This window comes from Sarcophilus harrisii, chromosome 3, assembly GCF_902635505.1.
Source record: "Sarcophilus harrisii chromosome 3, mSarHar1.11, whole genome shotgun sequence".
Lineage (NCBI taxonomy): Eukaryota > Metazoa > Chordata > Mammalia > Dasyuromorphia > Dasyuridae > Sarcophilus > Sarcophilus harrisii.
In genome coordinates this window covers 503927076-503952453 of record NC_045428.1, presented here as the reverse complement: position 1 = coordinate 503952453, position 25378 = coordinate 503927076, and the positions used below count along the sequence as shown (strand labels likewise).

General features: G+C 39.3%; 1 protein-coding gene across 2 annotated transcripts in view; it reads left to right on the top strand.

The window, feature by feature from the left end:
• The window catches only part of GAB2 (GRB2 associated binding protein 2), a 249075-nt gene that overhangs the window by 120640 nt on the left and 103057 nt on the right, over nt 1–25378 (top strand). The window contains exon 1 of one of the 2 annotated variants that reach the window (XM_031961521.1): nt 15120–15275. The exons of the other annotated variant lie outside the window; for it this stretch is intronic. The gene's annotated coding sequence lies outside the window, so the exon portion shown is untranslated. Of the gene's footprint in view, nt 1–15119; nt 15276–25378 lie in introns of those variants that run through there. 2 annotated transcript variants of the gene reach the window in all.

Genomic DNA, 25378 nt, shown 5'->3' with positions numbered 1-25378 from the left:
TTTCATTATGGTTTGTAAAATGGGAATTGTAAGCCTTATAATCTCTCTTAAGGTTGTTGCAAACCTTAAGACTACCATAGTGGGAATCATTTTTATGATTAGAATAATAACCCACTCCAGCTCATCTTCAAAGGCTGATCCCTCTGGTAGTCCTTTTCTATTCTGGCCTAGTTCTTAGTCCTTGAATTCAGTCATTAGTTAGGCTCAGGCTCCTTCAAGAGTGTCTAGGGGAGGGCAACTAGGGTGGAGAGGGATTGTGGGATGATCAGGTGTGAAAACTAGGTACAATCTTCTTGGAGAATAAAAGACTCACTGTATAGGAAGAACTAGAGCTGTTTAGACCAAGAGGACAGGCAGATCCAGGACAGGTAAGTGAAAATGTCAAAGAGGAGAATCGAGGCTGCATGTCAGGGATGATTTCTTACTAATTACAATTGTCTAAAAGTGCAGTGGACTGCCTTGGGAATCTTTGACATCCAGTATGTGGTCACTGAGTCTCTGATCAGAGTAGGGATTCCTTTTATGCACATGCTGTACTAGATTCATTAGGCCCCTCTTAACTCTCAAATTTTCTGATTCTCTGACGTTTTCAAAGGTTATTAAGGGTAAAAAATTTATCACCATGTGGCTGAACCTGGTGGTGAGCTTCTGAGCTAGTCTGTGAATGATAATCACACAGTACATTACTGGGGCCATATTGGAAGGCTTTTCAGGTGTATTAGAACCTGCCAAACAAAGCTTGTGTGTTCTGCTGAAGGTACCTTTGAGATCTAAGAGTCAATTTCATCCCACAGAGAGGGAACTTGAGGGGAGGATGTTCTCCACAACTCAAATTTACATATTCCTTTATAACTTAGAAACCATCTTCCTCATTCTCATCTTGTGAACAGGGTAGAAGGTCCAGACTGACATACTGGAAAGAGTTCAGGATTCAGATTTTGAATCAAGGATTCAAATCCCACTTGGATGACTTAATGAATTGGATAAACTGAACTTCATTGCTCTCATCTATAAAAGGCTGGATTTGGGCTAGATGATCTCATTCCCTCCTTTTTTTCTCTCCCTTTACTTTTCCCTCTTTCTCTCTTTCTCTTTTCTCTCTTTCTCTTCCTTTCTTTATCTCTTGTGCAAAAAGCTTGATAGGACTAATCATGGAGTCATTACCAAAGCAGATTTCATTCCCTGTATCAGCCCTTGGGAGAAACTCCCCAGAAGCATTTAGAGATCTGGTGGTGTGACCCCAAATAGCCAAAGTAAGACTAATTCAGTTCAGCAAGCACTTATTAAGCAAGGGGAGAGGGTCAGGGAGGGGCTACAGGGAGGAAGATTTTAGCTCTGTTATAATTGAAGCCTTTCCAACAATTTTTTTTTAAACAATGAAAGAATCTATTTCCTGAGGGAATAAATCAGTGTGCCATCACTAGAAGTATTCTGTTAGAGACCAGCTGACTACTTATTGGGAATATTGGAGAAGGCTGACTCAGAATAGTTCCTAGCATTGCGGAATTACAGAATTGGAAGAGATCTCAGAATTGAACTAGTCCAACACCCTATCTCATTTAGCTTTTCCAATAAATGAGGCTTTAAATAAAGCCTCAACTTTAAGCAGAGAATGAACTTTTTTGTGTGTTATGATAGTCTGAAGAAGCTTATAACTACCCCCATTCTCCTTTCCCTTCAGCCCTTTTGTGTAAATAATATTTTTAAGTGCAAAAAATAAAATTCACAGGATTACAAAGGAAACTAATGATATTAAAATAGTTATAGAAGTTAAAAACAAAAAAAAGATTATGGACCTTAAGTTAAGAACGATTGGCTTCTAGTGCTATGGAAACAAACTTTTATTTCCTCCATAATTTAGGGCAGAATTCCCCTGGTCACACATTTCCATTTTGGTAGAAGGTTGAATGGGGAGATTTTGCTCCCTGTTGTGTGAGGTTAGTGTGTTAAAAGGGAGGGTGTAGTGGGATAGTAAGCATTGAACTGAGAGAGAGGACAACTGGTCTGAGTGTTGGTATCACATGAGATGGGCTACATATCTTAACCTTTCAGGGTCTCATCTCCAAAATGAGAGGTTTAGCCTGGATTCTTCCTTAAGGTACCTTCCAGCTCAGCCATTTCATAATCTCTAGTTCTAGTTTTAGCCTGGTTTGTGTTCCAGCATCATATATCTAAGTGGGTCAGCCTGGGGGTCACTCACTAATGTACTGCTCTCTATGTCTCTAATAAATTAAACATCAGGGAGGAGGGGATGGCTTCTGTATGGGAATGCTTTTCAAATATTGATACTGAGGCAACTGGATCGATGTGGATGGGGCCCGGAGGGATGCGTGTCCCACTGACCTGGGCACCTGGGCTAATCTTTCCAATTAGATTCTACCTCCTCTCCCTCCTTGCTATGATTCTGATTTCAATTTATGCTTGGATGGCAGGCCTAGTGATAATTCAACTCAACAATCTTATTAAACAAGACCCTGTGAAGGGCTTTAGAGATGAAAGGAAAAAATAGGACAGCCCCTGCCTGGGAGGTGATAATGATAACTCCTGTCTTTAGAGTACTGTACATTGATGATCTCATTTGATGTGGGACTGGGGGTTGGATGGCACAGGACAGGTATTATTGCCCTCCTTTCATAGGTGAAGAAACTGAGACTCAGGTATCCATTTGGGCCATACAGCCAGGAAATCCACAAACCAGGTTTCTGGACTCCAGATTCGATGGGATTTACATAGCACCATCCTGGGAGGAAGTAGGCAGGGGTGGTTGTCCGGGCTGTTTATGGTGAATGTAGGATGTTGGAGCTTGGCGTGACCTGAGAGACACTCTGGGCCAGCTCATTCTTTTTGCAGATGAGGAAACTGAGGCAAGTGTTGCTTTCATGTGTCCAGCAATGGCAGCTTATAGGAATAGAATACCAAAGAACAGTGACAGGATGTCAGACCTGGAAGGGACCTTGGGAAAAAGACTGTCAACAATGGAAGGAAAAAGAATGGTGCCTTTGCCCTTAGTTGGTGAACTTCTGGAGGAACTGGTTTATTTTTTTGTCTCTTTGTATTCTTGGCCTTGGTGATTAATAAATGCTTATTGGCTGATTTTCCAGAAGGAGAAAATGAAAGGGACTTACTTGAGGTTATAGAACAAGTAACAAATCTGGGACTAGAAATTCAAGTCTCGAAGACTTATGGGACATCTTGGGATCCTGGAAGGAGATTGATATCAGAAACCCCGTAGTCTCCGTCAAAACTGGACAGGACCTTAGAGATTATTTACTCCAACGCCCTCATTTTAGAGATTAGGCAACTCAGTTAATAATGATGATGATAATTTTTAGTATTTATTTATGTATTTGTGTATGTATAAATTCTATATATTTTATTATGTCATACATGTATATATTTATGTGTATTTATATAGGCTATTTTATTAGGTCACACATTTACCATGTATATATGTAAAATATAATATATTTTATGTCAAATATGTATGTATTTATGTGTGTTTTTATGTGTGTATGTATATTTGTGTGTGTGTGTACCTACACTTTAAGGTTTGCAAAGTGCTTGCTACATATCATTTGTTCTTCACAACAATTCTTTTCCCCTCTCCCCATTTTTCTTCTCACATATTCTAATTCAAGCCCTTATTGCCTCTTGTCTGTACTAAGACAATAGTTTTTTGATTGGTCTTCCTATACTCTCAGTTGCCAAAAAATCATCTCACTTTACAGATGAGGAAACCAAAGGAGCAAAAGGTTAAGCAACTTGGTTAGGATAATAGAGCTCGTAAGCACTTGAGGCAGCATTCAAACTCAGGTCTTCCTTAACCCAAGTCTGACTCCTTAGGTCTCCTTTCTCTTAGCTAACACTCTTTGTATTAGATCATGCAGCTTGATGAAACCTATGTTTTAAGTGGCCTGCTGGGTGCATAAATTGAATCCTGGTTTTCCTGATGTGGAAACTGAGCCCTAGTTCCTCAGGAGCTTTGAAGAAGGGGAGACACATATGCCTTTAATACTACAAAAGTTCAATTTGAAGTTGGAAACAACACAAAAGCTGGGTAGGCATCTTGCCCCCAGAAACAACTTTTTACTCAAACTTAAGAAGCTGTTGCATTAATAGTCTGCTAAGCAAAGTTGTTTGCTGGCTGTTTGACATTAGGCAAGTCACTTCCCCTCAGAGTCATCATGAAAATGAAAAGATTAGACTAGTTCATGTCCAAGAACCATTCTCTCTGAAGACCATTACACTATGACTTTGATATATACCATTATTGAAACAGCTCCTGTTCTCTGGGGTAAAAGTAGTGCTTTTTAGACCACCCAGAGCAGAAATCCCACATGTCCTTCTCTAGTTCATTCTCTCTCAGGTATTGGAAAAAGTGCTTCATAATCACTCATTAATGTTCAATTATACCTTCCTCTTGGGCCTTTGTTCTCATTTTATGAGTGAGGAAGTCCTTGGAGGACTCAATCAGTCTGCTGGCCCTTGGTATAGCTCATCTCTAGCCAGGTTTTGGTCAGACTCCTGCAGGATCTGATTCCCACTAATCCAGCTCCCATCCCCCTTTTGTAGCATCAAGTTGTAGAATTTCAGAGCCAGAATGGGACCCAAACCCATCAAATCCAAAAATCCATTTTGTAATATCCCTGACATAGTAATGGCTAGTATTTATATAGTGCTTTATAGTTTACAAAACTCCTTATAAATATCTCAAGTCTAAGAGCCAGGTGCTATTATTATCCCCATTTTATAGTGGGGAAACTGAGGCAAACTGGGGTCATAAAGTTAGTTGAATGTGTGAATCCAGATTTGAACTCAGCTTTTTTTTATTCCGGGTCCAGTGCACCTGCCTGACAATTAAGCTAGCTTTGCTTACAGAACTCTCATTTTCTGGAAAGTTATTAGCTCACCAATCAGCCAATTTCTCTTTGAAATAGCTTTAAAATGGCTTCCCTGTAACTTTCCTCTGTTAATCTGAAACTGCAAAGAGTGAATTGAACAATGGTGGGTGTTGGGGGAGAGGAGAAGTGCAAATAGATGAATAGATGCAATTAGATGGTCAAATTATGAGAAGCTTTGAGTCATTCAAAGGTATTTATTAAGAACTCTAAGAGTAGGAGGTGGTCTGGTAAAAAGAATTCTGGATTTGAATTCTGGCTCTGCTATATACTTGTACCAACTTTAAGGAAATGGCTCAGATGGGAAGAGCTTCCCCAGGAGACCTCGCTCTCTGTAAGAGCTACCTCATATTCTTTGAGGAAGGAACAACCCTTTCTGATTTTACAACCACTATTTTTTTTTTCTGAATTTCTGTGTACCTGGATTTTCCCCAACTTTCCCAACTCAAAAGGAAAAAAAAAATAACCTTCTTCTCTGAATTGCCCAATAGAATTTTATTTTTAACATATGTGTATCTCAAATGGATTAAGGAAATAAAAGTTACATTGCCATAAAGAAAACTTCAGTTCAGTAAACGTTTATGAAGTGCCTACTATGAGACAGGTACTGTGTTAAGCATTGGGTTTACAAAAAGACTTAAAACAGTCTCTATTCTCAAGAAGCTTATACTCTAATATGGAAGACAATATGCAAATTATACAGTGTACAAAGCAAGCGATATGCAGGACAAATAGGAAATGATTAAAAGAGAGAATTAAGAATAGTTGGGGAAAATTTCCTGTAGAAGGTAGGATTTTGGTTAGGGCTTAAAGGAAGCCAAGGGAGGTCAGTTAGACTAAAACAGTCTTTCTTAATTAATTGCTGGATCACCATATTTTTATTCCCAAAGGTTCTTGTTTAAAACCCATAAACTTAATGAAATGACTTCTTTCTTCAGCTGGAACATGCCTTTTGCTCCTGTGGCACTTCCCTCCTTCCGATTTCCACTGAGGCTATTCATGGCAGAGCACTCAATAATAAGAGAATTTCAATCTTTTACTATGTGTATAATATAGTCTGTGTTGGGAATCACTAAACTAGATCATGTGTGAGGGTCCTTCTACCTCACATTATATAATTGGATGTCCTTTCCCTTAATAAGGAACTTATAGCTTGAGAGAGAAGATTATCCCACATGAGAAAATAAAGCACCAGACAAGACAGATAATGCAATTTACACTGCCATTTTATAGGTAAGGTAATGGAGGTTCCAAAGTTTCAGTTCACAAAGGGCTGGATTTACTGTTCTTGGGTATCTATACATTGAGATTAAATGTCATGAGTATAACCTGCCCAGGGGGTAGGAAGAGGTTTATTGCAAGGATTTGCTTTCACTCAGTCCTCTTGTTGCTGTAGTTCAGGGAGAAGTTAAAGATGAGTTCATTTACTCTCTAGGGAGCTGGCCCAGAGTGTGTATGGAAGACTTGGGTTCGAGGCCCACCTTTGACACATAGCTGTCTGGGTGACCTTTCAGTGCCAAAGGTAGCTTTCTACATAAATGGTGGAGCTTTAGTAAGGGAAATTCTTTACCAAGAGCTCTTTGGTAGATAGATTAAGAAAATTCCTTTGCATTCTATTCTTGCATTTCACAGCTTGGTAATAAATATTTATTTATTAAGCACTTACCACATGCCAGGAGCAATACAAAGTTCTTGGAAATTAGGAAAAAAAAAAAGTAAAACATGACCCCGGTTTTCAATCTTGCAGTACCACATGCAAACAACTGTGTACAAATAAACTATAGACAGGATGAGTTGGAAAAATTCAACAGAGGAAAGGCTCTAGAATTTAAGGGAGAACAGGAAAAGTTTTCTGCAGAAAATAGGATTTTAGGTAGAAGTTAAAGGAAGCTGGGAAGTAGAGAGGAAGGTAGGAAAAATAGCCAGTGAAAAAGCCAGCCGTCTGGAGATGGGGTATTTCATTTGAAGAACTAAAAAAACCACGATGCTAGATCATGTTGGGGAAAGAAGGGGAAAAGGGAAGGTAATGAAGAGCTCTGAATGCCGAACAGAGGATTTTGTAGTTGATCTTGGAGGTGATAGGGAGCCACTGGAATTTATTGGGGCTGGGGCTGAGTTTCAGGAAGATGACAATGATAACTGAATGATGTACCAGACTGAGGAAGAACTTGAGGTGGAGAGATCAAGCAGAAGGGTTATTGGAATAGTCCAGGCATGAGGTGTTGGGTATCTGCACCAGAATCTGGTGGGGGAGGCAGAGCAAATGTTTTTACAGAGAAAGAAAATGATCCAGGGTTCTTCCTTGACTTTGTCAGGGTTCCATAGCTAGTAATCATGGGACCAAGGCTGAAAGGGATCTTGGGGGAATCATTGCGTTCCAAACCTTACAGAAGAGTAAACTGAGGTTCAGAGAGATTTCAGTGACTTGTCTTGGTTCAGACAGCTTGGAAGTGTCTGAGGTGAAGTTTGAACAATTCATTATTACTGTGCACCCCTACCTGAGCTTACTCACAGTTGTGTTATTCAGATGGTGAGGAAGGAGGTTTAACTTCAAGGGAAGATCCAAGGTTATTGGAAAGTTGTGTGTCAGTCCACAGGTATTTATTAAGCATTTACCGTGTATCAGGCATTGAGCTACACAGGGGAAAATGAGGAGGACCCTGGTCTGAGTGGAGTGAAGGATGCTGGGGTTATAGTGGCTTCCTACAGTTTTAGAGGCTCACTGGAGGGTAGTGTTGTAAGGGCTTAGGATGGGGACTTGGGGAACAAGAGGAAAGCTGTCCTGTCCTTTAAAGGGCATTTTGTTTCAGAAGTAGAAGAAATAACCTGAGTGATGGGGATGGGAAAAGGGATTCAAAGAGGGGCATTAAAGACCAACCGGGGGATTTCTCTCGTTCTCACCTGGGCAGTTCTACCAGCCTCCTTCCTCTGCCTCTGTTCTTTGACAACACTTTCCAAACCTTTGCAAGGCCATCAAGGCCTCTTGAGTGCCCCTTCCACCTGCACTCAGTGACACCCACTAAACAAAGGGCCAGATTGAATGTCCTTGAGGGTGTATACCAGGGGTTTAGGTGCCATGGAGACAGCCCAGTTAGGGCGAGCCCAGCAGGGCAAGTTTTCCTCCAGTATTTGATCAAAGCCTCACCCACTGTTTCCAGGGCACTTGATACCAGTCCCCAGCCAACCTGGGTCCATATCCCACCCCTCCCCCATCTATTTTGGCCAGATTTTCCTCTTCTCTGTCCCCATCTTCTGTATCTCAACCCCTCCCATCCCCCATACCAAGATTAAGTTCAATTCAGTGAGGATTCTTTGGATAGCTTCTCTGTTGTTGGGTGAAGGAAATATAAAGACAAACATAAAATTATCCCTGCCCTCAGTGGGCTTATTTTCAACATTTAAACAGATATGGAGCGAAATATTGTAAATTAATTTTAGGAAGAAAGCATTTACAGATGGGAGATGAGGTGGATTGGGAATCAGAATAGACTTTGAATAGCAAATAGAAATTTAGTGGAGTCTTGAATGGAATTGGGAATTCCAAGAAGAGAGAGAACATTCTATGTATTGGAGAAACCTGGTGAAAAGGCATGGAGATGGAAAATTCAAAAAGTAAAAACTGGACCATCTAGGTTTGGAACATAATATGTAGGAAGGAAGAAGGAAAATGTATTTATTAAACAAAGTGTGCAAATTATTATTTGCTTTACAAATTTTACCTTATTAAACTCACACAATAGCCCTATGAGAAAGGTGCTTTTATTATTCCCATTTTATAGATGATAATAATAATAACCATTGTTTATATAGTACTTACTTCATGCCAGGCACTGTGCTAAGTCCTTTCATTACCTCATTTAATCCTACCCCGGGAGGCAAGTACTATTTTTATCATAATTTTACAGATGAGGGATCCGAGGCAAACAGGTTAAATGACTGTTCCAGAGTAACACAGTAGGGTCTGAAGCTGGATTTGAGCTCATCTTTCTGACTTTAGGTCCAAATTGAATCACCTAGCTGTCAATAATATGTTCTTAGCCTGGTAGTATAGATTGGAATCAGATTGCAAAGAGCTTTTAAATGCAAACAGGTATTCCATTTTATCCTAGAAGCAAAAGTTTTTTGAGCAAGCAAGTGACTTTTTAGGGATATTAATTTAACAGCTATGGAAGAGTAGTTTAGAGATGGGAGAATCTGAATGTAGAGAGACTATTTAGGAAGCTCTCTGGCACTGATCCAGTTGGAAGGTATAGTTAGGTGCCTATAGAAAGAAGAGTACAAATAGTGCAGATATGGAGATAGACTTGACAGTTTGAGTGAAGAATTCAGAATGACGTAGGCTGTGAAATTGATGTGATCCTAAGAATGAGGGAAATTTGGGGAAAAAAAAACCCTGTTATTATGAGAAGGAAGGGGAGTTTTGGGAAGAACCATGAATTTTGTTTTAAACTTAGTTTGAGATATTTAGGGGACACCCAGGGAGAGTGACCCAGAGGGCTATAAGTGACCAGGAAAATAAGAACTGGTTGAAGTAGACTGGGGAAGAGGTCCAGAAGAGTGAGTATTTGGGGGGAAAGGGCTGTTATACTTAGCAATAAAGAAATCATTGGTCATTGTGGAGTAAACAGTTTCCACTGAATAGTGTGATTAGAATCCAGATAGTAAGGAAGTAGAAGATGAGGTGGAGGTGATAAAAATGAAGAAGCAGTGAATGGTGACAATCAGCCTTTTATAAAAGTCTGAGTATAAAAGGCAGGAGTTGTATGAGCTTTTAAATATTATTACTCGGACTCGCTTGAGTTTTTCAAGTGTACCACAGTTTGGTTCACAGTTGATGAGCTCCATCCTTTTAATCCTTACTGTATAATAATAGAAATTCCTTTTTTTTGAACTTTAAAAATGAAACAGATTATTTTGTTGGTGGTAGTAGAAATAAGAGAGATGGTTCTCAGTACATTGGAAGTACAGATTAAAAATTGTTGACTGTTGAAGCAATATAGTGGAAGCAATTTATGTCCTACTTTTTGGTGCTTCTGTCTTATGTGATTCTTGAATATATTGCCTAATCTCGAAAATGGGTGCAGAAGGGGAAGGTTAAGCTATAGGATCTCCCAAGGTCCTTCTGGGTCTAACAGCTTGGTATCCAGATTCTGTGTTAAAGAGCTGAGATTAAAAATGCAAGCAGCAGGGAAGATGGTCCCTGTCCTCAAAATGCTGACCCTTCCAGTGGGAGAAGACTCTATATTAAAGAGTACTGAGAAGGGAGAGAGGGGAAGAAAGTACCTCACTGAAGAAAATCCTGTGCATTGGCAGCAGTACAACCTGAAGAGGAGATGAAGATACTTTTGGTCCAGGTTTCGTCCTTCAATTGGAGGCTGTGGGAGGGGGCCCTCAATCAGAAGATGAGACCATAAGGAGTGGAGGATTATATTTATAATGTAAGAATTACCCCAGGGGCGGAAGGAGTTCCTAGGGTGAAGAGGCTTCTATGGCTTCGGAGAGAGTCTTGTGGAGAGATATGGAAACGATATTAGCCTGAAAGCTCCTTAAGGAAGAGACTGTTTTTCTCATTTTTATATGTCCTCAGGTATCTAGCACATAGCTAGGGCTTGTGCTGCATAATATTTCATAGGCACATTGGGTCATAAAGTGAGCATCGGATTTCTCTGTATACATCTTGCCTCGGTATTTTTACTTTTTATCTCATTTGATCCTCACAACAATTCTAGTAAGGTAGGTAAGGTGCTTTTGTTATTCTTTTTTTACAGATGAGGACAGAAATTAAGTGACTTGACTTATCCATAGTTATTAGCATAACTAGCATCAGAGCTTGGAATCAGAGATATTACCCATTCTTTCCCCTAAATCAGTGCTCTTTTCACTCTATCCCACTGCTTTCCCCAGAGAGTTCAAAGTCACCCTAAACATTGCCTCCTTCAGTCCCTATCCAAACCACAGATTACCTCTGCAGAATTTGACAGGTGGGCAGGAGGGCTCTGCCCTGTCTACTGAAAACTTGTAACCCTGAGCAGAGCACCCCATAAAGAAAGGCTTATTAAATGCTTTTGAATGGATGAATAAATAACATCAAAGTGGTAAAATGTTGGGCAAGGATATATGAAAGAGGGTATCTCATGACAAAAAGTCTGCCCTTTTCAGGAGAAAACCATTTACCCACCCTCTGAGCCTTTGGAGAAATGGCTTTTCTGATAATTGCTTCTTTATAGAAGCACCCATCCCCATTGTACCTATGGCCTCCCTGCTAAGCACTTCCCCACCAGGGCAGTCACCTAGGAAAGGGTCAATAGGTTCCTTCCGTGAAATTCCATCTATGATATTGGCCCATACCCCTTCATACCCACAGCGCAGGCATGAACTCATTTGTCATTCTTTTTTGTCATGATGAGGGGAGTAGCTAATTCAGCTAATGGCTCTTGGGGGTCATCATGGTCAGAGGGAATGAATCTGAGGTGATTCACTTAGTGTAATTAGGAGTGTTTCCTGGCTGTTACCTTCCTCTCTCCCTTTCCTCTCTTATCATCATCCTCCTCTCCTTCCTTTTTATGGACCAAGAGAAGCCCAGGACAGGGATTTTAGATCCAGATTTAGAACTGGAAAGGAACTTGCAAGTTTTTTAGGCAAAACTTTGCTCTTTTTTTTTTTTTTTTTTTTTTTAATGGGAAAACAGGATTATACAGATAATATAATATAGTAGAGTCAAGATTTGAACTTTGGTCCTAATTCTACACCCAGAGATCTTTCTATTACAGCCCCCCGCCTTTTTTTAAATGATAGCTTATACACTCTTAGCTCTTTAAGGTTTACAAAAACATTTTTCTTATAAAAATCCTATAAGATAGGTAGTATAGGGAGAATCATTATCCCCATTTTACAGATAGAGACTTAGTTCTGTCATCTAAATTTCCCTAATTCTCCTCTTTGTGAAGTTCTTTGTGACTGGCCAATAGAAAGAGCCTTCATGTAATATTTCATAATGTTTTGTAAAGAGCAGTATAGATCTCTTTCAACCATCCTAAGGACAGACCATACTGAATTATACACACAACCGCTTTTTAGAAGATTTTGTTATTTTAAGTAGGACATTAATAAAAAGTATGTTTTTATGTCACCTATACTTGCAAATATATATATATATATATATATATATATATATATATATAATTTAAATTTCTTCTCCTTTGATTAAAGAATAAAGCTAAAAAAGGGGGCAGATAACCAATTCAGGAGGACTAATCAATTCATCAACTATGATCTGTATGATGTTTCATATATGTATTCATAGTCTCCCATACTTGAGGTTGTTGGATACAAGTGAAAAGAATAGTGAATCAATTGATGCTTTTATGAACCTCCACAAAGAAGGAAACTGTATTTTTTCCCCTCTTTATGGGTCAGAGCTTGAACATTATTATTATTATTATTATTAATGCAGAGTATTCAGTTTCTTTCTTAGCTGTTTTTCTTGTAACTAGATTGTGTATTTTCATGGCTTTGCTTACTTAGCATCAGTTCATAAAAGTTTTCCCATAATTTTCTTGATTCTCTTTTTCCATTTTAATTTTTTTCAAATAATATGCATTGATTTCCTCTTTCTCCCAATATCTCCATTTAAAAGAAAAAATGAAAATGAAAACTCTAATAACTAATATACATGGTCATGTAAAACAATTTCCCACACTGACCTGGCAAGTCAAAAATGTGTCTCTTATCCAGTATCTTGATTCTCTCTCCTCACTCTCAGGAGGTTGATAACTTTCAAACATATTCTTTCCATCTCCCTTCCTCTGATTTAAAAAAAAAAAAAAAAAAAAAAAAAAGCTAAAAAAGGTACAGCAATTCAGGAAGACTAATCAGTACATCGTAGTCTGTGTTTCATACTCATAGCCCTGGATTGTTAGGACTTTAGAGACCAATCCAATCTAATCCAGCCCCTTCATTTTATTGAGGCTTGCAGAGGGGGAGGTCACATACCAAACTGGTGACTAGACCTGGCTTCTCCTGAATCCCCACACAATGACCGTGGCTCTGTTCCAGCCTGCTCTGCAAAGTCAGAAGGAGTTGGTCTGGAGAGAGATGGTTACTGATGTGTCTTTAATATTTAGTCGGGGCATATCCTTCATTATTCCTGACCCCCACAACCCTTGGACCTCAGGACACAGAGGAAGTATACCAAGGATGAATGCACCATGTATAGGTATATCACATGTTGGAGTCACTGGTGCAAAGTGCACCTTATGGTTTAGTCAGGCCCTTATCACTGAGCCGTACAGTACAGTAGCCTTGTAATGGGTTTGCTCGCATCCAGCTTCTTTCCCCGCCTAATCATCCTCCACAGAGCTGCCAAATTGATATTCCTAAAGCAGTAGACTGACCATGTGACTCCAGCTGCTCAAAAACCTTCGGAGGTTTCCCATTGACTCCAAAATAAAATACCAGCTCTTCTATATGGTATTGAAAGGCTTTCACAGTCTGATTCCAAGCCTTTATTATTTTTATTTTTATTTTTTCAGGCTTATAACATATTATTTCCCCTCACTCACTCTGTACTGTAGGCAGAATAACTTACTTGCTGTTCCCGGTGTATTACCTACCACATCCTGCCCCCATTGCTCTGCCTGTTCTGTCCCCCCATTCCTTTGATTCTTTCTCTTATCCCCTCCACTTCTTGATCGATTATACAAAAGACTTCCAGAATTTCCACAGAATGATAAACTGAATTATCAACCTGGAAATTGGGAAGCTGTCACTGCAAAGGATTTGTCGATCAACTTAAAGGCTTTGAAGTCTGTCTACTCTCAGATGCTTTGGGTCTAGAGATCTGGAAACTCCAAGCATCCTCCCCTGTGTCCTTGTATAACAAGGTGCTTAACTATGGACATTGCTCCTTCCAATTATCTCTTATTCTTCTGAGTTGCTCTTATTTCCTTCTTAGTTAGTCCTGGCTCCTCCCTGATCTTATCCAAACACTATCCCCTACAAATTTCAGTCATGTGTAATCTAGACTGTTAGAACTGGAAGGAATATTAGAACACAGAGAGTTAGAATATAGAATGTGAACAACCTCAGAACATAGAATATTAGAATTCAGAGTGCAGATATTAGTGTGAGAAGAAACCTATCTGGTCCAGTTCCTTTATGGGTAGTGGAGGCTGCTTTTAATTAATTGAGCAGAATCTAGAGATGGTTTGCTCTGAAACCCAACTCCAGCAACAGCAGTGTTAATCTGTAATTGCTTCCTACCCCTCCTCCCTTCAGTTTATTTATTATCCAATCAATTCATACTCAGGGCAGTATCCATGGAGCCCTGTTGTTCATAGAAATGTTATGTCCTTGGTGTAGCGAACAGAGCTCTGGTTTGGGACTTACAGGATTCAGCTTGGACTCTTTGGACCTCCATCTACCCCCAGGGCAAAAGACATCCCCCTTTCTAGGCCTCTATGACTCTCTGTAAAATGAAGGGACTGGCTGGTTTAGATGATCTCCAAAGGTTCCACCTGCTCTGAATCGATGATCTGCACTTTTCCTGAGAGGTTGCTCTTAAGAAAATGGACTGATAACATCAGGGCCTTCAGCTGCAAGTTTTATTATGCCCTGATAAGTGAGGTACTGGGAAAAGTTGCCCTTAAAAAAAAAAAAAATTCACAGTATATCTGATAAGAATACAGCTTTGGTCACGATGACATTGGATAAGCCATTCTAAATAGGGAAGGGGAGGTAGTGCGTTCCCTGGGAGCAGTGAATATGCTTGAAATACTCTATCATTTAGGCCCAGGCAGAGGGCCTGGCTCTGTGCAGAATATATTTCAGATAATTTATGTATGCACGTTATAATTTTCATTGCTTTTTGTTGTACCAATAATATGGGTGATTAGAAAAGGGCTAGAATCTATTTGAGCCTTAAGCAGCATTGTTGAGAATTCCCCAGAGCGTCTTATTAGCAAGGTCATGTTAGCAAAAAGAAGGGAAATCTTTTATTCTGCTGAGTAGCTGTCCAGGGCTAATGAGGTGCCTCTGTAATGGAAAGAATTCTGGACTTGGAAAGCAGAAAGCCTGGCTTTGAACACCAATGCTGTCACAAATTAACCATGGGATTGTGGACAAATGCAAAAGGGGCTTCCAGAAGGAAACAAGCACTTATTAAGTACCTGCTATATACCAGGCACTGTAATGAGTGGATTGCAGATATTATCTTATTTGAAACTCTAGTTGGGTTGGTGCTGTTATTAAAACAGAGTCAGTCAGAGGTTACATAATTTGTCCATTGTGACATAGCTAATAAGTATCAGAGGCTGGATCTCAAGTTAGATCTTTCGGACACTACATCTGGGGGTTCAGTCCACCATAATATCTAGTTGGGTAAGTGGAAAAGTACCACCAGCCCTCCCTACTTCATAGAATTGTGGAGAAAATAATTTGTAAACTATTACGTATTATAACAATGTGTTGTAATATTATGCAATATTGTAATAACTGTGGTAATATTTGTAAAGAACTTTGGAAACCCTAAAATGACATGCACAAAATACACATCCATATGCGTGTATAGGTATACATATACATATGTATTAGTTATCATTAATGACTGTCCTCATCATTGTTTATGTAATATTTCTTATAGGCAGCTAGATAGAGCACTGGACCTGGAGTTAGGAAGATATGGATTCAATTTACTAGTTATGTGACCTTGGGCAAGGCACTTAACTTGTTTGCCTCAGTTTCCTGATCTGTAAAATGATCTGGAGAAAGAATTGGTCAACCATTTCAGTGTTGCTGCCAAGAAAATCCCAAATGGGGTCATGAAGAGTCAGACATGACTGAAATGACTTAACAATAATAATGCTTCTGATTTCATAAAGAGCTTTCTTCACAATAGTCCTGGGAGGTAGGGAGTTTGTAAGCAAGATTGTGCTTGACTGAACATGTAGATGGCATGCACATTGCATTTTCAGATGGTACAGAGCTAGACTATCACATAGCCAACAACACATCAGGAGGTAGTCGGCATCCAAAAAAATTTTGGCAGGTTAAATTGGTGGACTTTCAAGAAATTTACAGTAAAAAAAAAATACAGTCAAATAGTCAAAATGTACACAGAACTAAGTATAGTACCTGGGAAAATAATAGATGCAGAAAAGAGATCTAGATTATTTGCTATAGAATAATCTGAAGGAGGATGGGATTTTTATCAGTGGAAATCAGAAAAGATTTCTTCATCATTATCGTCCATTAATCATAACTTCCCTTTCTATAGAAAGTTTAGTAACTATGAGAAAAAAGGTAATGCAATTTTTTATTTTCTTCACAGGCTAATTGTACACTATTTCAAAGTCTGATTCTTTTTGTACAGAAAAATAACTGTATGGATATGTATACATATATTGTATTTAACTTATACTTTAACATATTTAACATGTATTGGTCACCTGCCATCTGGGGGAGCGGGTGGGGGGAAGGAGGGGAAAAGTTGGAACAAAAGGTTTTGCAATTGTCAATGCTGAAAAATTACCCATGCATATACCTTGTCAATAAAAAGCTATGATAATAATAATAAAAAGGTAGTGCAAATACTACCTTTATTTTGAAACTGAGGCAAACTGTCTTGTTTATGATCATGTAGCTCAAAAGCATCTGAACCATGATTTAGCTTGAAAGCAATTGACTGCAAGTCCAGTGTTTTAATATACATGCATGTACATATACACATCCCGATGTATTTATATGTGTATAATGTATATACACATACATGAATATGTGTGTATATGAATTTATATATGCACACATACCTATATGTATACATGTGTATATTTTATGCTCTTTTAACATTGCTGTCACATCCCAAAGCCTCTCTATCTCCCAGCTTTGTCAAAAAACTGTCACCACCATTGTTTCCTACCCAAGAACTCTTGCCGACATTTCTATAATGTCTTTTTTGCTCTTAAAGCCAAATTAACAGTAACTCTAGCCTCTGTAGGAGAGGCTTATTAAACAGATGTTACACTTGGTACAAATAAATGCAATTCAGCTGAACAAACCAGCACGTTGACCACGTCTGACAACATATGGCTTGTTCCATCCCTTTAGTTCATCCCCTAAAGAGGAGGGGGACATAGAAAACAGAAGTTGAGAGGAGAGGCAGGTTTAGATCAGAAGATCATGAATTCAGCTGGGAACATATTTTCTTTCACATGAGAATTATGAGCTCTTTGAGAACAGAGACTGTCTTTTATTGATCTTTGTACCACAGTAATTGGCACTAGTAAGTGTTTAATAAATATTTATTGACCCATATGTAGATGGACTACTGCTACTGTAGATGGCAATTGGAAATACTGGAAGGGAAAAATCAGGGCAGAATCGGAGAATCTCAGACTTTTTAAGGGGCTTCAGAAGCCTAAGTCAGTGCCTACTGGAGCAAAGATCTTCTCTCTAACCTTTTTGATGGTCATCCTTTGGTTGAAGAATTTTGGTGAGGAGGAACCTGCCATCTTCTCTGACAGCCATTCTATTTAGATTAGGGCTGAATATGTTTATCTGAGTTATCTTGGAGGAAGGGGGAAAGTCAAATATAAAACAATTATGATGTTGATGTTCATTCATGTCTGACTATAGGTGAGTCATTTCAGTCATGTCTGACTCTCCATTTGATATTTCTGAGTAGTTTGCCATTTCCTTCTCCAGCTCATATTACAGATAAGGAAACTGAGGCAAGCAAGGCAAAGTAACTAGTCCAGGAGCCAGTATGTGTCTGAGGCCAGATTTAAATTCAGGAAGATGAGCACTTGGCCCTTTGTCACTCTCTTTTTGTTTTGTTTTTGTTTTTGCAAAGCAATTTGGGTTATTCTTGCCCTCAATAATTTTTAGTAGTATAAAATTACTGATATATTAAATGAAGGTAATGGAATATTCTTGTTCTATAAGAAATGAGCAAGCTGATTTCAGAAAAGCCTGGAAAGTCTTACATGAACTGATGTTAAATGAAGTAAGCAAAACCAAGAAAACATTGTACACAGTAACAACTAGATTAGGTGATGATCAGCTATGATGAACTTTATCCCTTCTCAACAATGAGATGATTCAAAGAAATTCTGATAGACTTGGGATGGAAAATGCCTTCCTCATTTAGAGAGAGCAAACCATGGAGACTGAAAATGGGTTGGAGCATAGTATTTTCATTTATTTGTTTTATTCCTCTTTTTTTCCCCCTTTCTTTTTGGTCTGATTTTTCTTGCACAACATGACAAATATGGAAATGTTTGTTTATCCAATAGCATTTGATTTTTCCAAATATGTGTAAAGACAGTTTTCAACATTTATTGGAAATATGTTTAAAAGGATTACAAACATTTTACTTATGCAGATTGCTTGCTGTTTTGGGTGGGGGGAGGTAAAGGAGGGAGTGAGAAGAATTTGGAATACAAAATTTTACAGAAATGTATGTTGAAAACTATCTTTTCATATATTTGGAAAAGTCAAATGCTATTTTAAAAAGATATTAAAGATACTGAGAACAAAAGTTTGAGAGTCACTGATCTAGTCCAGATCCACACTTCAGAAGTTCCTTTTACAACATTGAGTGGCCACTTAGCCTCAACTTCCCAATCACCATGATCCCTCTATTTCATTGGTCCATCAAGTTCCTCCATATATTGTGAAATCAGTAACCTAATACTACCTTTGGTGATACGTGTGAGAAAACTAGGTAGAAGTCCAGACTCATTAGAATGACATGGAATATTTTGCTGCACACATTCAGAAATTCAGAAAGGGGAAAGTCATTGGGTTGGAGTATTCAAATACAGTTTCTCAGCTACCTAACCAAGCCTTTTTTGAACATCAGCCACCCAGACAAAAGGAGCCCTCCCTAAACATGTACTATGTGCTTAATGTCGTGCTTGACCATTAAGAAACAAAATATTGGCTTGGGAGTGGGCATACGTGGAATAGCAGACACCCAGAAACCATGTAAAATGAAGGGTTTGGTGAGATCAGACCTTTTTTCATCAGAGATCAATCTCTAGGTCCTCTCCAGGCTACAGCTCAGCAGCACAACCAACCGTTTCATGTTCTCTCTGTTATCAGCCAGTATATCTCATGCTTGTATGGACAAGTATGCAGAATATGCATTTTAGGTACCCCGAAAATTCCACACACCTGAACTAGGTGTTGTCTGTCCAGCTGTAACATTGTTGGAAGGTCCCTTTCTGTGTAAAGTTTCTGAAGTTAAATCCTGCCTCAGGCACTTGCTAGTGGTATGACTTCTGGACTCCTAAGCCTCTGTTTGCCTCATTTTCTTCAACTATAAAATGGGTAAAAATAGTTTAAAAAAAAACCAAAACACTACTTTCCAGGGTTGTTGGAAAGGATTGTATATGGGAATGTATGTAAAGTGCTATGCAAACCTCAGAGCCTTATAAATAAATGCTTGCAATTATAATTAGTGATGTTGTGAACAGTTTATTGAAATGTCACAGGTTCTCTCAGCGTTTGGTTAATAGCTCTGCTGTTCATTGAATTTATTATCCGTTAGCCTTAAAGAAAATCTTAAGGCTTTTGTCCCTTGGGGATGTCAGAGGGAAAGGAGTGTCCCTGTTGAAAGAGCTTACTTTATGTGTCTCTTAGTGACAGAAGTAGGTGTGCCATAGTGGGAAAAGGGTTAGATGGGGATCAGGGTTATGATGGCCATTAACTCAATGCTGAGCAAATCACTGCTCTTCTGACCCTTACTTAGTGTTTTTATCCATAAAATTAAAAGGTTGGAATCTTTCTCTCAGCTCAGATGTTCAATATAGCTTTACTATTCTATAGTCTCTATAAGGTTGCTTTGCTTATAACTTTGCTTATCACTATGCAAATTTATGATTCTTAAAACAAATATAAAATCCTCTGTTTCATTTTTAAAGCCCTTTGTAACTTGGCTTCTTCTTAGGTTTGCCATAATGGGAAAAATCTAGATGGGGATCGAGGTTATGATTGCCGTTAATTCAATGCTGGGCAAATCACTGCTCTTCCGACCTGTACTTAGATTCCAACCTTTTATTTTTAGATAAGAATACTTTCTCCCAGCTCAAATGTTCAATATAGCTTTACTACTCTATAGTCTCTATAAGGTTGCTTTGCTTATAACACCATCATTGTATAAATTTCTGGTTCTTAAATATAAAATCCTCGGTTTCACTTTTAAAGTCCTTTGTAGCCTGGCTTTTTCCTGCCTTTCCAAACTTCTCTCTCCTTCCTCCCCTCCTCCTACCCTACTGACCCAGTGACATTCTCCCCATCTGAAATTTCACTGGCTGTCCCTCACATCTGGAATTGCCTCTTTCCTCATCTCTACCTCTTGGCTTCAAGTCCCAGCTAAAATCTCACCTTCTAGTCTTCCTTCCCTTGGAGGTGATTTCCAATTTATCCCCTATGCATCATTTACACGTAGAGCTTTGCCTAATTCCAGGAGTCCTCAAACTGCGACCCCTACAGCAGCTGAGGACGATTATCCCCCTCACCCAGGGCTATGAAGTTTCTTTATTTAAAGACCCACAAAACAAAGTTTTTGTTTTTACTATAGTCCGGCCCTCCAACAGTCTGAGGGACAGTGAACTGGCCCCCTATTTAAAAAGTTTGAGGATCCCTGGAATAAATGGTGTCCACCTTGAGGGCAGGAACCGGTTTTTTTGTTGTTTCCCTCTCTTTGTATCTCTGGCACTTGGCATAGTGCCTGGCACATACATAGGTGCTTGATAAATTCTTGTTGACATAATTTATGTGAATTTTAATGTTTGTCAAGTCTGGGTCTTGGATATTTAGAAGGCAAGGTGGTTTTTATGTACAAAGGAACTCCAATCAAGACAGAAGCCCTTACATAAACAATTCACTTTTAGAATAGAAAAGCTACACAGAAGCACCATGTCTGAGTTGGCTAATTATCTCCTTGCTTAACAAGCATTACTGGCTTTCTGCATTATATCTCTCAGCACTGATGGAAAATCCCAGATTAGGAGTGGTGGAGTGGTGGTGGGGGACATTATTGTGAGACAAGGCCCCTGCTCCTGCCTGGAATGCTCCCCCCTCCTGGCTCGGCCATCCTCCCTTTCCTTCCCCTTCTCCTCCCTTCCCAGCTGACACATTATTCCCTGCCCTCTACTCAGTGACCAGGGTACAGCTCATTGGGCAGTGAATTAGCTCAGAGCTAGGAGGAGGGCTCCTGCAAGGTGACAGCATAGCACATTATTTTTATTTCCCTTCTCTGGTTTTTCTTTGCATTTTTCTTTTTCACATCTGTTATTTCTTATTCTGTACAACACCCCCCCCCCCCCCCCCCCCCCCCCCCCCCCCCCCCCCCCCCCCCCCCCCCCCCCCCCCCATGTGTGTAGGACCATGACAGGGCCAGATTAAGTTTGGTGCAATAAAAAGAGCAAGCTCCATAGGAGCAGATCTGATGTCTGGATTTGATTCCCAGGCTCTGAAGCTTATTTGGCGCACAGCCTTGGATATCAGAAGCTTGATTTTCTTGATTAAAGGACAAGGTTAAACCCATCACATTTAAATTCCTTCTGACTCTAATATTCAGTGTTCTAAAATCATAAACTCATGGAACTTAGAACTGGAAGAGGCCTTAGAGATAATCTACTCCAACCCCATAAAGGAAACTGAGATTGAGTGGAGTAAACTGGCTTGTTGAAAGTCACCCATTTAATTAAGTAATGGAGTTGAGATTTGAACCCAGAACAGAATCATAGAGTTGGAAGCCAGTTAAATTAGCCCATACCTGATCTGACAAATGGCCATCCAACCTCCACTTAAGAACTCTTATGATAGATAATCCCCTTCCCTCTGTAACAGCTTCTTTTACTTTTGGATAATTTAATAGATTCTGAATTTTAGAACAAGAATGGCTCTAGTAGTTCAACCCCTTTGTTTTATTTACTTATTAGTATTTTTTATGGACACATTTTCTTTTTGTTTTAACAAATTGATTTTCTTTCCTCCCATCCTGTCTCCCTGTCCCCCAACTCCCGCCACTAAAAAGGAAGAAGAAAAATCATACCATTGATGACATGTGTGCATAGTCAAGTATACCAAACTTCCACATTGACCATATTCAGAAAATACAATTCTGTAACCCCAGTGCCTGGTTGAATCATTTTCTTTCTGCAATATTTCGTTTCCTTATCAATAAAATGAAGAATTTTAATCAGGTAATTACAAAGACCCCTTTCACTTTTATTTTTGTTTTCTTAGCCATCCTCCCTTTGTATTCCTAGGCCCCTCCACCATGGAGCCAGTCACTTAGTAGGTGCTTAAGAAAAGTCTCTTGATTGACTAGTAGCCCTAGATTCTTTATGGCACTTGTAAATATTTTGATTTTAGTGCTTCTTTTTTTTTTTTTTTTTTTTTTTTTCTTGTGGTAGCTGTTGTTTTCCCCCCGGTGCCAAGACCCACACCCACCTTCTCAGCCAGAGTTTCCTGTGGCTGGCATGGCGGGGCAGATTTCCAAAGCCCATGCTCGTGACTTTTGGGTCACTCTGTTGGCTTTTTTCCTTTTTCTCAGAAGGCTGAAATCCTGAAAGCAAAATTCTTTATGAATCCTCGCAATAGCTTTGCAAAGAGTCCTCGATTTCAAGTCAAAGGACCTAGGGGGCAATCCCAGTTCTGCCCCTTACCATGTATCTTTTGGCCTGAAACTCTACATCTCTCAGACTAATTTCCAACTGTGTAAAACCCAGGGGGTCAGACTAGATGGTCTCACTCAGTGCTGTCCAGTTTCGGTTCTTTTAAATTACTATAACAATCTCCATCTCCCCAGAGAAGTGTTAATTTACCCCTCCCAAACTGCTGTTCCCTCCCCATGCTAGTCTTAGTTCCAGGAGGATGGGAGAGGAGGACAGTAGTAAGAAATGCCTGGAAAGATCTCTTAAATATACTCCTGCCAAAACAAACAACACACAGTGGAGCTGGTGAGAAATCCTACCAGTTCTTTGAGAGTCATGGCGACTAGGGATGGCTGACTTGAGCCACGCTTGCCCAGGTTAAGCATTTTCTAATTGGAGAGACCTCTTGGAGTGCTAAGGTTACAATGGAAATAGCCGCACATTGGCAATCTGTGCTGGCTCTGCATGCAGCTCACTCTCAAGGTGATCGGATCTAGATGGGGACCTTCATCTCTCTGATCCCTCTTTAAAATGCTAAGAATAATTTTCAGTAGGGACAGCTAACTGGCACAGTGGGAGAGAATGGTGGGTCTGAAGTCTGAAGCTCATTTTCCCAGCATTCAAATCTGGCCGAAGGCACTTTCTGGCCCTATGACCCTGGGCAATCCCATCTAACCCTGTTTGCCTCGGTTTCCCCAGAGCTAGAGAAGGAAATGGCAAACTGCTCCAGAATCTTTGCATAGAAAACCCCAAATGGAGTCACAAAAAGTTGGACGTGACTGAAACAATTTAACAACAACAATCCTTGGATTTCTCACCTCACAGACCATGTAGGAAGATCAGATGAAATAAGGCAATGGATGGATATAAGGCATTTCGGAAACTAAAATATGCTTTATTTAGGTATTAGATGTATCTTATACAAAGCAGTTATGACCGTTTTCTTTTTAAAATAATAGCTTTTTATTTTCAAAATATATGCAAAGGTAATTTTCAACATTTACCCTTGCAAAACTTTGTGTTCAAATTTTTAATCCTGTTCTTCTCCTCATTCTCTCTGACAGCAAGTAATCCAATATATGTTAAACATGTGCAGTTCTTTACATATTACCACGATTATTATGCTGCACAATAAAATTAGATTAAAAAGAAAAAAATGAGAAAGCAGATAAAATGCAAGCAATCAACAAAAAAGGTGAAAGTACTATGTTGTGATTCACATTCAGAGATAGTCCTCTCTCTGGGTATAGATGGCTCTCTATAACAAGATCTTTGGAACTGTCCTGAATCATCTCATTGTTGAAGAGAACCACATCCATCAGAATTGATAATTGCATGAGCTTGTTGTTGCTATTTACAATTTCCTAGTTCTACTCACTCAGCATCAGTTCATGTAGGTCTCTCCAGGTCTTTCTGAAACCAGCCTGCTATTTGTTTCTTAGAGAACAATACTATTCCACAACATACATATATATATGTTAACTTGTTCAGCCATTCTCCCAACTGATGGGCAGTTATGATCCTGTTCATCCTCATAATGGGCTAGTTCTTTTATATCCCAGATGTATGAGATTTGGCCACTTTTTCCACTACAAGATTGAATCTAGAGGTCATCGCATTGTCTTTTAGGTTTATATAGAATGCCTGTCTCTCAAAAGAATACTCTGCACTCACATCTTTTCCCTAAGCCTCTTGATATCCCTTATAATCATATTTTAATGATAATATTAGCCACTCCCATTTCCTTCATGGAAATCCTTCAGACTCAGGTAGGAGCTGGAGAATTTCCTTCTCTCATCATCCCATATGAAGATCACTGCATTTGGAGAGAGATCTAGTAGAAGACATTCAGGTGTTTGGTAATTTCCTGGCTGTGGGAATCTTCTAATTCTAATAAAATCTTCTATGGATCACCTGTCCATAATACTTGAATTTGAATGCTACCCAGCCACATTGGGCAGGTCTTAAACTCTCCCCCCCCCCCCCTTTTCTCACTTTTATTTATTTTTTTATTATAGCTTTTTATTTACAAGACATGTGCATGGGTAATTTTTCAACATTGACCCTTGTAAAACCTTCTGTTCCAACTTTTCCCCTCCTTCCCCCTCCCCAAGATGGCAGGTAGTCCAATACATGTTAAATATGCTTAACCTCTCTCTTGCTCTCAGCCATTTTCTAAGATAGTAAATTGCAGAAAAGGGGCTGACTTGGGTCAGTAGAAGGAGTTTGTTACGTCAGTGAAACCCCAGGTCCAATCTTTTTCTCTTTCCCTTATGGTCATGACAAAGTCATCTCTTGGAATTTTGGTTTTCTAACCTGTAAAGTGGGGATGATAATGATACCTCCCATTCTCTTCCTCCCAAAATTATTGTGAGGAGCAGTTTTCATAAAACTTAAAGCTCCACATGAACATAAGTTAACATTAGCTTACATGATCATTCCCTTTGTTTTAACCTGGGACTTGCCCACAGTGACACTGTATGTCTGTCTCAAAGGCACCCAAGAAGGACCCACGAAGTCCAGATTTCATATGGCTTCTTCTTTTGAGGATGAAGATGAAGAGTATGACTTCTTTAATCACAAATGAGCCAACTATACCCTCTGCCTTCACTTTTTTTTTTTTTTTTTTTATACAATTAGGGTTAAGTGATTTGTCCAGGATCACACAGCTAGTTAAGTATCCGAGTCTCGATTTTAATTTCTGTAGTCCTGCCTTGAGGGCTGGCACTCTATCCAAGCTGTCCCTTCACCCAACTGAAAATGTTCTTTACCAGTGACCACATCTGATAGACTTGGTCCTCTTATTTCCTGATCTCT